This window comes from Hyperoodon ampullatus (genome assembly GCF_949752795.1).
Source record: "Hyperoodon ampullatus genome assembly, chromosome: 6".
NCBI classification, from domain to species: Eukaryota; Metazoa; Chordata; class Mammalia; order Artiodactyla; family Ziphiidae; genus Hyperoodon; species Hyperoodon ampullatus.
Window position 1 is genome coordinate 76,953,931 of NC_136919.1, and position 13,220 is coordinate 76,967,150.

Below are 13,220 nucleotides of genomic sequence, written 5' to 3' on the forward strand. Positions count from 1 at the left end.
ACTTGCTGTGATAAAAAATATAAATTCAATTAAAAAAACAAACAAGAAGTAGTGGGACATAAACTTAAGGGGCTTTTTCTTGGCAAATTCCATTCTAAATTACAACCTAGAACACGACTTCCATTGACCTTCTGTTGCCCCAGTAACCAGATTTAGTAAAGGAGAGCTGCTGCCACCTTGTGGCCGTTTCCCACAACAGCAGCTTTAAGCCCAGTGCTAATGGTCACTAAATATTCACACTCATTGCAGGCCTGTAAATGACACCTGCCCTCAAAAAAAAGAACCTGGGGTCGAAAATGGACCAAAAAATTCAAAAGAGGTCCACCTTCCAAGAAGGCAATTTCAACCGGTCTATTGTACTCACCATTTGTTTTGTTTGTTTGTTTAACAGAAATTTAAAACGGTGTGGAAAATGCTGAACATTAGGAATAATTAAACACATGCAAATCCAAATTACAAAAACCTATCAGCTCACACTACTCAGAATGGCAATCAGCAAAATTTATGCAAACAATAAATGCTGAAGGGGTTGTGGAGAAACGCCTACACTTGGTTCAACGTGGAACATGGTAAGAGCCAGTAATGAAAACACAAAGGAGGTGCCTTGAAAAGGTAAATATTGAGCTACCATGTGATCTGGTAGGCCCACTGATGGGCCTATCACCTGAGTAGACCAGAGTCAAAAAGAAACAGCCTGCCAGGCCTTCAATTCAGCAACATGTACCATAGCCAAGACCTGGAAGAAACCAAAATGTCCACCAACAGAAAAATGTACCAAGAAGAAGTCGTCCATGTACACAATGGAATAGTAGCCATGAAAATGCATGGAACAGTGCCGTTGCCACCACTACAGAAGGATCTAGAGATAACCACCCAACTTGAAGTAAGAAAGAAACCGAAAGACAGATATCCTATGACATCACTTATACGTGTTACCTAAAAATTGATACCCATGAAATAATTTCCAAGAGAAGGACACGCATAGATTCAGAAAACCAAATTATGTATAACCAAATGGAAAGGTGTAGGGAATGTATGAATTCGGTTATGGGGTTTAACAGACATGTACTAATACATATGATATATATATATAATCACAAAATACCTATGGAATACGAAGAGAGGTCTACTCAGCACTCTATAATAACATACATGGGAAAGGATCCAAAGAGGAATAGACAGAGACATTGATAGGATGAACCAGAAACTGTACACCCAGGAGAATCGACATTTTTATCAAATTTGCTCTGATCATTAATAAAAATTAAATTTCAAAAGCAAACAACAAGTTAGGAGATATAAGCTCTTGGGGGTTTGGGCTGGCACATTCCACTCTAATTTGCAGCTTTCTAACATGATTTCCAGGAAAGCTCTGTTGCCCGAAATCCCAGAGTTGGAAATGAAGAAATGCTGCCGCCTTGTAGCCGTTTCCCGCAAGGGCGGCTTTAAACCCACAGCTAATGGTCACTTAACATTCACAAGGACCCAGGGCTCTAAAGGACACCTGCCGTCAAAAAATGTCCTGAGGTAGGGAATGGCCAAAAAAAATCAAAAGTGGCAAAATTTTCAAGGAGATAGTATGGAGGGGTAAGTTTTACTCACTCTTTTTCAAAAATGAGGAAAATGGATAAAAGCTCAACATCAGGAATTATTAGACTCATGAAAATCTAACCTCCAAAACGGTGTCAACTCACACATGTCAACTACCATCAGCAAAAAGTTTACAAACAATAAATGCTGAAGGGGTTTTAGAGAACTCGGTACCCTCTAGCTGCTGGTGAGATGTAAAGTGGTCACAGCCAATACTGAGAACAGAAAGGAGCTGCGTTTAAAAGTAAAACTTGAGCCACCATTCCAGTCAGCAGGCCCACCGCTGAGCCTCTCACCTGAAAAGTCCAGGGTCGAGAAGGCACAGGCTTCAACAGCTGCACTGCAGGAACTTTCACAATAGCCAAGACACGGAAGCCACCAAAATGTCCATAAACAAATGAATGGATAAAGAAGGCGTCCATGTACACAATGGGATATTAGCCATGGAAAACAATGAAATGCTTCTCTTTCAGGCACCATAGATGAGCCTAGAGATAATCACAGAACATGAGGTAAGTCGGAAAGCAAAAGACATATCTTATGATACCACTTATAGGCGTTATCTAAGAACTGACACAAATGAACATATTTCCACAGAGAAAGACACTCACAGACTTAGAAAACAAACTATGCTTATCTAAAAAGAAAGGTGGGGGGAATGGAAAAATTAAGAGTACACTTACCATACGTGTACAAATACCTATTAAATACATATATCAAAAAGACCGAACATATAGCAAGGGAGGTCTATGGAACACCCTGCAATAATTTACATGGGAAGTGGATCTGTACGTGAACATATATATGTAATGTACAAATGAACCAGATTGTGTACACCTAGGACAAACAATATTCTAATCATTACCCCGATTAAAAAAATTAAAACAAGAAGTAATGTGACATAAACTTATGGGGCTTTTTCCTGGCACATTCCATTGTAATTTACAACCTAGGAACAGGACTTCCAGAAAGGCTCTGCTGCCCTAGTAACCAGATTTGGGAATGGAGAAATGCTGCCGCCTTGTGGCCGTTTCCCACAACAGCAGCTTTAAGCCCAGTGCTAATGGTCACTAAATATTCACACTCATTGCAGGCCTGTAAATGACACCTGCCCTCAAAAAACAGAACCTGGGGTTGAAAATAGACCAAAAAATTCAAAAGAGGGCCACCTTCCAAGAAGGCAATTTCAACCGGTCTATTGTACTCACCATTTGTTTTGTTTGTTTGTTTAACAGAAATTTAAAACGGTGTGGAAAATGCTGAACATTAGGAATAATTAAACACATGCAAATCCAAATTACAAAAACCTTTCAGCTCACACTACTCAGAATGGCAATCAGCAAAATTTCTGCAAACAATAAATGCTGAAGGGGTTGTGGAGAAACGCCTACCCTTGGTTCAACGTGGAACATGGTAAGAGCCAGTAATGAAAACACAAAGGAGGTGCCTTGAAAAGGTAAATATTGAGCTACCATTCAATCAAGCATACCCACTTCTGGGCCTATCGCCTGAGAGGATGTCAATCAAAAGGTCACAGGCTGGGCTTCTCTGGTGGCGCAGTGGTGGAGAGTCCGCCTGCCGATGCAGGGGACACGGGTTCGTGCCCCGGTCCGGGAAGAACCCACATGCTGCGGAGCGGCTAGTCCCATGAGCTATGGCTGCTGGGCCTGCGTGTCCGGAGCCTGTGCTCTGCAACGGGAGGGACCACGGCAGTGAGAGGCCCACGTACCGCAAAAAATAAGAATAATGATAATAAAGAAACTGGCTGGCAATCCTGCACTCCAGCAATATTTACCATAGCCAACACTTGGAAGCAATGAAAATGTCCATCAACAGAGGAATTCACAAAGAAGAAGTGGTCCATGTACACACTGGAATATGACTCCAATAAAAAAATATAAACTCATTTTAAAAACAAAGATAAGTAAGGAGACATCAGGTTTTGGGGGTTTATCCGGGCACATTCCACTCTAATTTATAACCGAGGACCAACACTGGCAGGAAGGTCGGATTCCCTAGTTACCAGAGTGGGAAAAGCAGAAATGCTGCCGCCCTCTGGCCGTTACCTGCAACAGCAGCTTTAAAACCTGTGTTAAGGGTCACTTCCTATGCACCAGTACTGGAGGGCTGTAAATGAAACCTGCCCTCAAAGTGTCTTGAGGGAAGTAATGGCCAAAATAGTTCAAAATGTCACACATACTTCAAGAAAACAATTTGAAGAGCTAAGCTGTACTCACAGTTTGAAGAAAAAAAGGCCATGCCAGAAAGCTCAATTTCAAGGGATTATGAGACGCATGCAGATCCAACCACAAAGAGGTATCAGCTCACACTAGTCAGAATAAACATCAGCAAAAAAACTACAAACAATAAATGCTGAAGGTGTTGTGGAGAAGTGCGTACCCTCAACTTGAAGTGGGACGTAACCTGGTAAGAGCCACTAATGAGAATAGAATGGAGGTGCCGTTATAAGGTAAACATTTGGCTACCATAAGATCCAGCAGGCCCACTCCTGGGCCTATAACGTAAGAAGACAGAATTGGAAAGACACAGGCAGGCAAATGTGCATTGCTGTAGTATTACAATAATAGCCAAGACATGGAAGCAACCAAAAAGTCCATCAACAGATGAGTGGACAAAGAAGAACTGGTACATGTACAGACGGAATATTAGCCAAGGAAAAAAAGGACACAATGTCATTTGCAGCACTGTAGATGAGTCTACAGGTAATCACGCAACATGTAGTAAGTCAGAAAGAGAAAGACACATATTGTATGATATCACTTATAGGTGTTACCTAAAAATTGATACCAGTGAAGATATTTCCACGGAGAAGGGCAATCACAGATTCATTAAACAAACTTATGGTTCACCAATGGAAAGGTGTGAGGATTGGATACATTCGGTCATTGGGGTTAAGAGACATATACAAACACAGGTGAAATATATAATCACCAAAAACCTACGGAATACCAAGAGAAGACTACTCAACATTCTGTCATAATGTACATGGGAAAAGGATCCCAGGAAGAATAGACATAGGTATATGTGTAAAAGAACCACATCTTGCACACCTAGAACAAGCAAAGCATTGTAATCAAACTTGCTGTGATAAAAAATATGAATTCAATTAAAAAGACAAACAAGAAGTAGTGGGACATAAACTTAAGGGGCTTTTCCTTGGCAAATTCCATTCTAAATTACAACCTAGAACACGACTTCCATTGACCTTCTGTTGCCCCAGTAACCAGATTTAGGAAAGGAGAGCTGCTGCCACCTTGTGGCCGTTTCACACAACAGCAGCTTTTAACCCAGTGCTAATGGTCAGTTGATATTCAAAATAATTGCAGGCGTGTAAATGACACCTGCCCTGAAAACAAATCCTGGGGTCGTATATCGACCAAAAAATTCGAAAGATGTCCACATTTCAAAACGACAGTTTCAAGAGGCATATTTTATGCACATTTGTCTTATGATTCTTTCCCTTTCTTTCTTCTGTTAAAAAAACGGGAATGGAAAAAGGCTGAACATCAGGGATTAATAAAGCCATGCAAATCCAGTGTACAAAACCGTTCACCTCACAGCCGTCAGAATGATCATCAGCAAGAAAACTCTACAAAAAATAACTGCTGAAGGGGTCTTAGAGAACTGCATACCCTTTAGCTGCTGGTGGGATGTAACCTGGTAAGAGCCAGTAGTGAGAACAGAATGGAGGTGCGTTTAAAGGTAAAAATTGAGCTACCATGTGATCTGGTAGGCCCACTGATGGGCCTATCGCCTGAGTAGACCAGAATCAAAAAGAAACAGCCTGCCAGGCCTTCAATTCAGCAACATGTACCATAGCCAAGACCTGGAAGAAACCAAAATGTCCGCCAACAGAAAAATGTACCAAGAAGAAGTCGTCCATGTACACAATGGAATATTAGCCATGAAAAAGCATGGAACAGTGCCGTTGCCACCACTACAGAAGGATCTAGAGATAATCACCCAACTTGAAGTAAGAAACAAACCGAAAGACAGATATCCTATGACATCACTTATACGTGTTACCTAAAAATTGATACCCATGAAATAATTTCCAAGAGAAGGACACGCATAGATTCAGAAAACCAAATTATGTATAACCAAATGGAAAGGTGTAGGGAATGTATGAATTCGGTTATGGGGTTTAACAGACATGTACTAATACATATGATATATATATAATCACAAAATACCTATGGAATACGAAGAGAGGTCTACTCAGCACTCTATAATAACATACATGGAAAAGGATCCAAAGAGGAATAGACAGAGACATTGATAGGATGAACCAGAAACTGTACACCCAGGAGAATCGACATTTTTATCAAATTTGCTCTGATCATTAATAAAAATTAAATTTCAAAAGCAAACAACAAGTTAGGAGATATAAGCTCTTGGGGATTTGGGCTGGCACATTCCACTCTAATTTGCAGCTTTCTAACATGATTTCCAGGAAAGCTCTGTTGCCCGAAATCCCAGAGTTGGAAATGAAGAAATGCTGCCGCCTTGTAGCCGTTTCCCGCAAGGGCGGCTTTAAACCCACAGCTAATGGTCACTTAACATTCACAAGGACCCAGGGCTCTAAAGGACACCTGCCGTCAAAAAATGTCCTGAGGTAGGGAATGGCCAAAAAAAATCAAAAGTGGCAAAATTTTCAAGGAGATAGTATGGAGGGGTAAGTTTTACTCACTCTTTTTCAAAAATGAGGAAAATGGATAAAAGCTCAACATCAGGAATTATTAGACTCATGAAAATCTAACCTCCAAAACGGTGTCAACTCACACATGTCAACTACCATCAGCAAAAAGTTTACAAACAATAAATGCTGAAGGGGTTTTAGAGGACTGTGTACCCTCTAGCTGCTGGTGAGATGTAAAGTGGTAACAGCCAATACTGAGAACAGAAAGGAGCTGCGTTTAAAAGTAAAACTTGAGCCACCATTCCAGTCAGCAGGCCCACCGCTGAGCCTCTCACCTGAGAAGTCCAGAGTCGAGAAGGCACAGGCTTCAACAGCTGCACTGCAGGAACTTTCACAATAGCCAAGACACGGAAGCAACCAAAATGTCCATAAACGAATGAATGGATAAAGAAGAAGGAGTCCATGTACACAATGGAATATTAGCCATGGAAAACAATGAAATGCTTCTCTTTCAGGCACCATAGATGAGCCTAGAGATAATCACAGAACATGAGGTAAGTCGGAAAGCAAAAGACATATCTTATGATACCACTTATAGGCGTTATCTAAGAACTGACAGAAATGAACATATTTCCACAGAGAAAGACACTCACAGACTTAGAAAACAAACTATGCTTATCTAAAAAGAAAGGTGGGGGGAATGGAAAAATTAAGAGTACACCTACCATACGTGTACAAATACCTATTAAATACATATATCAAAAAGACCGAACATATAGCAAGGGAGGTCTATGGAACACTCTGCAATAATTTACATGGGAAGTGGATCTGTACGTGAACATATATATATAATGTACAAATGAACCAGATTGTGTACACCTAGGACAAACAATATTCTAATCATTACCCCGATTAAAAAAATTAAAACAAGAAGTAATGTGACATAAACTTATGGGGGTTTTTCCTGGCACATTCCATTGTAATTTACAACCTAGGAACAGGACTTCCAGAAAGGCTCTGCTGCCCTAGTAACCAGATTTGGGAATGGAGAAATGCTGCCGCCTTGTGGCCGTTTCCCACAACAGCAGCTTTAAGCCCAGTGCTAATGGTCACTAAATATTCACACTCATTGCAGGCCTGTAAATGACACCTGCCCTCAAAAAAAAAAAAAACCTGGGGTCGAAAATAGACCAAAAAATTCAAAAGAGGGCCACCTTCTAAGAAGGCAATTTCAACCGGTCTATTGTACTCACCGTTTGTTTTGTTTGTTTGTTTAACAGAAATTTAAAACGGTGTGGAAAATGCTGAACATTAGGAATAATTAAACACATGCAAATCCAAATTACAAAAACCCATCAGCTCACACCAGTCAGAATGGCAATCAGCAAAAATTCTGCAAACAATAAATGCTGAAGGGGTTGTGGAGAAGTGCCTACCCTTGGTTCAACGTGGAACATGGTAAGAGCCAGTAATGAAAACACAAAGGAGGTGCCTTGAAAAGGTAAATTTTGAGCTACCATTCAATCAAGCATACCCACTACTGGGCCTATCGCCTGAGAGGATGTCAATCAAAAGGTCACAGGCTGGGCTTCACTGGTGGCGCAGTGGTGGAGAGTCCGCCTGCCGATGCAGGGGACACGGGTTCGTGCCCCGGTCCGGGAAGAACCCACATGCTGCGGAGCGGCTAGTCCCATGAGCTATGGCTGCTGGGCCTGCGTGTCCGGAGCCTGTGCTCTGCAACGGGAGGGACCACGGCAGTGAGAGGCCCACGTACCGCAAAAAATAAGAATAATGATAATAAAGAAACTGGCTGGCAATCCTGCACTCCAGCAATATTTACCATAGCCAACACTTGGAAGCAATGAAAATGTCCATCAACAGAGGAATTCACAAAGAAGAAGTGGTCCATGTACACACTGGAATATGACTCCAATAAAAAAACATAAATTCATTTTAAAAAACAAAGATAAGTAAGGAGACATCAGGTTTTCGGGGTTTATCCGGGCACATTCCACTCTAATTTATAACCGAGGACCAACACTGGCAGGAAGCTCGGATTCCCTAGTTACCAGAGTGGGAAAAGCAGAAATGCTGCCGCCCTCTGGCCGTTACCTGCAACAGCAGCTTTAAAACCTGTGTTAAGGGTCACTTCCTGTGCACCAGTACTGGACGGCTGTAAATGAAATCTGCCCTCAAAGTGTCTTGAGGGAAGTAATGGCCAAAATAGTTCAAAATGTCACACATACTTCAAGAAAACAATTTGAAGAGCTAAGCTGTACTCACAGTTTGAAGAAAAAAAGGACATGCCAGAAAGCTCAATTTCAAGGGATTATGAGACGCATGCAAATCCAACCACAAAGAGGTATCAGCTCACACTAGTCAGAATAAACATCAGCAAAAAAACCCTACAAACTATAAATGCTGAAGGTGTTGTGGAGAGGTGCGTACCCTCAACTTGAAGTGGGACGTAACCTGGTAAGAGCCACTAATGAGAACAGAATGGAGGTGCCGTTATAAGGTAAACATTTGGCTACCATAAGATCCAGCAGGCCCACTCCTGGGCCTATAACGTAAGAAGACAGAATTGGAAAGACACAGGCAGGCAAATGTGCATTGCTGCAGTATTACAATAGCCAAGACGTGGAAGCAACCAAAAAGTCCATCAACAGATGAGTGGACAAAGAAGAACTGGTACATGTACAGATGGAATATTAGCCAAGGAAAAAAAGGACACAATGCCATTTGCAGCACTGTAGATGAGTCTACAGGTAATCACGCAACATGTAGTAAGTCAGAAAGAGAAAGACACATATTGTATGATATCACTTATAGGTGTTACCTAAAAATTGATACCAGTGAAGATATTTCCACGGAGAAGGGCAATCACAGATTCATTAAACAAACTTATGGTTCACCAATGGAAAGGTGTGAGGATTGGATACATTCGGTCATTGGGGTTAAGAGACATATACAAACACAGGTGAAATATATAATCACCAAAAACCTACGGAATACCAAGAGAAGACTACTCAACATTCTGTCATAACGTACATGGGAAAAGGATCCCAGGAAGAACAGACATAGGTATATGTGTAAAAGAACCACATCTTGCACACCTAGAACAAGCAAAGCATTGTAATCAAACTTGCTGTGATAAAAAATATAAATTCAATTAAAAAAACAAACAAGAAGTAGTGGGACATAAACTTAAGGGGCTTTTTCTTGGCAAATTCCATTCTAAATTACAACCTAGAACACAACTTCCATTGACCTTCTGTTGCCCCAGTAACCAGATTTAGTAAAGGAGAGCTGCTGCCACCTTGTGGCCGTTTCACACAACAGCAGCTTTTAACCCAGTGCTGATGGTCAGTTGATATTCAAAATAATTGCAGGCGTGTAAATGACACCTGCCCTGAAAGCAAATCCTGGGGTCGTATATCCACCAAAAAATTCGAAAGACGTCCACATTTCAGAACGACAGTTTCAAGAGGCATGTTTTATGCACATTTGTCTTATGATTCTTTTTCTTTCATTCTTTCTTTTGTTAAAAAAACGGGAATGGAAAAAGGCTGAACATCAAGAATTCATAAAGCCATGCAAATCCAGTGTACAAAAACGTTCACCTCACAGCCGTCAAAATGATCATCAGCAAGAAAACTCTACAAAAATAAGTGCTGAAGGGGTTTTAGAGAACTGCATACCCTTTAGCTGCTGGTGGGATGTAACCTGGTAAGAGCCAGTAGTGACAACAGAATGGAGGTGCGTTTAAAGGTAAAAATTGAGCTACCATGTGATCTGGTAGGCCCACTGATGGGCCTATCACCTGAGTAGACCAGAATCAAAAAGAAACAGCCTGCCAGGCCTTCAATTCAGCAACATGTACCATAGCCAAGACCTGGAAGAAACCAAAATGTCCGCCAACAGAAAAATGTACCAAGAAGAAGTCGTCCATGTACACAATGGAATATTAGAAATGAAAATGCATGGAACAGTGCCATTGCCACCACTACAGAAGGATCTAGAGATAACCACCCAACTTGAAGTAAGAAAGAAACCGAAAGACAGATATCCTATGACATCACTTATACGTATTACCTAAAAATTGATACCCATGAAATAATTTCCAAGAGAAGGACACGCATAGATTCAGAAAACCAAATTATGTATAACCAAATGGAAAGGTGTAGGGAATGTATGAATTCGGTTATAGGGTTTAACAGACATGTACTAATACATATGATATATATATAATCACAAAATACCTATGGAATACGAAGAGAGGTCTACTCAGCACTCTATAATAACATACATGGGAAAGGATCCAAAGAGGAATAGACAGAGACATTGATAGGATGAACCAGAAACTGTACACCCAGGAGAATTGACATTTTTATCAAATTTGCTCTGATCATTAATAAAAATTAAATTTCACAAGCAAACAACAAGTTAGTAGATATAAGCTCTTGGGGGTTTGCGCTGGCACATTCCGCTCTAACTTGCAGCGTTCTAACATGATTTCCAGGAAAGCTCTGTTGCCCCAAATCCCAGAGTTGGAAATGAAGAAATGCTGCCGCCTTGTGGCCGTTTCCCGCAAGGGCGGCTTTAAACCCACAGCTAATGGTCACTTAACATTCACAAGGACCCAGGGCTCTAAAGGACACCTGCCGTCAAAAAATGTCCTGAGGTAGGGAATGGCCAAAAAAAATCAAAAGTGGCAAAATTTTCAAGGAGATAGTATGGAGGGGTAAGTTTTACTCACTCTTTTTCAAAAATGAGGAAGATGGATAAAAGCTCAACATCAGGAATTATTAGACTCATGAAAATCTAACCTCCAAAACGGTGTCAACTCACACATGTCAACTACCATCAGCAAAAAGTTTACAAACAATAAATGCTGAAGGGGTTTTAGAGGACTGTGTACCCTCTAGCTGCTGGTGAGATGTAAAGTGGTAACAGCCAATACTGAGAACAGAAAGGAGCTGCGTTTAAAAGTAAAACTTGAGCCACCATTCCAGTCAGCAGGCCCACCGCTGAGCCTCTCACCTGAGAAGTCCAGAGTCGAGAAGGCACAGGCTTCAACAGCTGCACTGCAGGAACTTTCACAATAGCCAAGACACGGAAGCCACCGAAATGTCCATAAACGAATGAATGGATAAGAAGGAGTCCATGAACACAATGGAATATTAGCCATGGAAAACAATGAAATGCTTCTCTTTCAGGCACCATAGATGAGCCTAGAGATAATCACAGAACATGAGGTAAGTCGGAAAGCAAAAGACATATCTTATGATACCACTTATAGGCGTTATCTAAGAACTGACACAAATGAACGTATTTCCACAGAGAAAGACACTCACAGACTTAGAAAACAAACTATGCTTATCTAAAAAGAAAGGTGGGGGGAATGGAAAAATTAAGAGTACACCTACCATACGTGTACAAATACCTATTAAATACATATATCAAAAAGACCGAACATATAGCAAGGGAGGTCTATGGAACACTCTGCAATAATTTACATGGGAAGTGGATCTGTACGTGAACATATATATGTAATGTACAAATGAACCAGATTGTGTACACCTAGGACAAACAATATTCTAATCATTACCCCGATTAAAAAAATTAAAACAAGAAGTAATGTGACATAAACTTATGGGGCTTTTTCCTGGCACATTCCATTGTAATTTACAACCTAGGAACAGGACTTCCAGAAAGGCTCTGCTGCCCTAGTAACCAGATTTGGGAATGGAGAAATGCTGCCGCCTTGTGGCCGTTTCCCACAACAGCAGCTTTAAGCCCAGTGCTAATGGTCACTAAATATTCACACTCATTGCAGGCCTGTAAATGACACCTGCCCTCAAAAAAAAAAAAAAAACCTGGGGTCGAAAATAGACCAAAAAATTCAAAAGAGGGCCACCTTCTAAGAAGGCAATTTCAACCAGTCTATTGTACTCACCGTTTGTTTTGTTTGTTTGTTTAACAGAAATTAAAAACGGTGTGGAAAATGCTGAACATTAGGAATAATTAAACACATGCAAATCCAAATTACAAAAACCCATCAGCTCACACCAGTCAGAATGGCAATCAGCAAAAATTCTGCAAACAATAAATGCTGAAGGGGTTGTGGAGAAGTGCCTACCCTTGGTTCAACGTGGAACATGGTAAGAGCCAGTAATGAAAACACAAAGGAGGTGCCCTGAAAAGGTAAATTTTGAGCTACCATTCAATCAAGCATACCCACTACTGGGCCTATCGCCTGAGAGGATGTCAATCAAAAGGTCACAGGCTGGGCTTCACTGGTGGCGCAGTGGTTGAGAGTCCGCCTGCCGATGCAGGGGACACGGGTTCGTGCCCCGGTCCGGGAAGAACCCACATGCTGCGGAGCGGCTAGTCCCATGAGCTATGGCTGCTGGGCCTGCGTGTCCGGAGCCTGTGCTCTGCAACGGGAGGGGCCACGGCAGTGAGAGGCCCACGTACCGCAAAAAATAAGAATAATAATAAAGAAACTGGCTGGCAATCCTGCACTCCAGCAATATTTACCATAGCCAACACTTGGAAGCAATGAAAATGTCCATCAACAGAGGAATTCACAAAGAAGAAGTGGTCCATGTACACACTGGAATATGACTCCAATAAAAAAACATAAATTCATTTTAAAAAACAAAGATAAGCAAGGAGACATCAGGTTTTCGGGGTTTATCCGGGCACATTCCACTCTAATTTATAACCGAGGACCAACACTGGCAGGAAGGTCGGATTCCCTAGTTACCAGAGTGGGAAAAGCAGAAATGCTGCCGCCCTCTGGCCGTTACCTGCAACAGCAGCTTTAAAACCTGTGTTAAGGGTCACTTCCTGTGCACCAGTACTGGAGGGCTGTAAATGAAATCTGCCCTCAAAGTGTCTTGAGGGAAGTAATGGCCAAAATAGTTCAAAATGTCACACATACTTCAAGAAAACAATTTGAAGA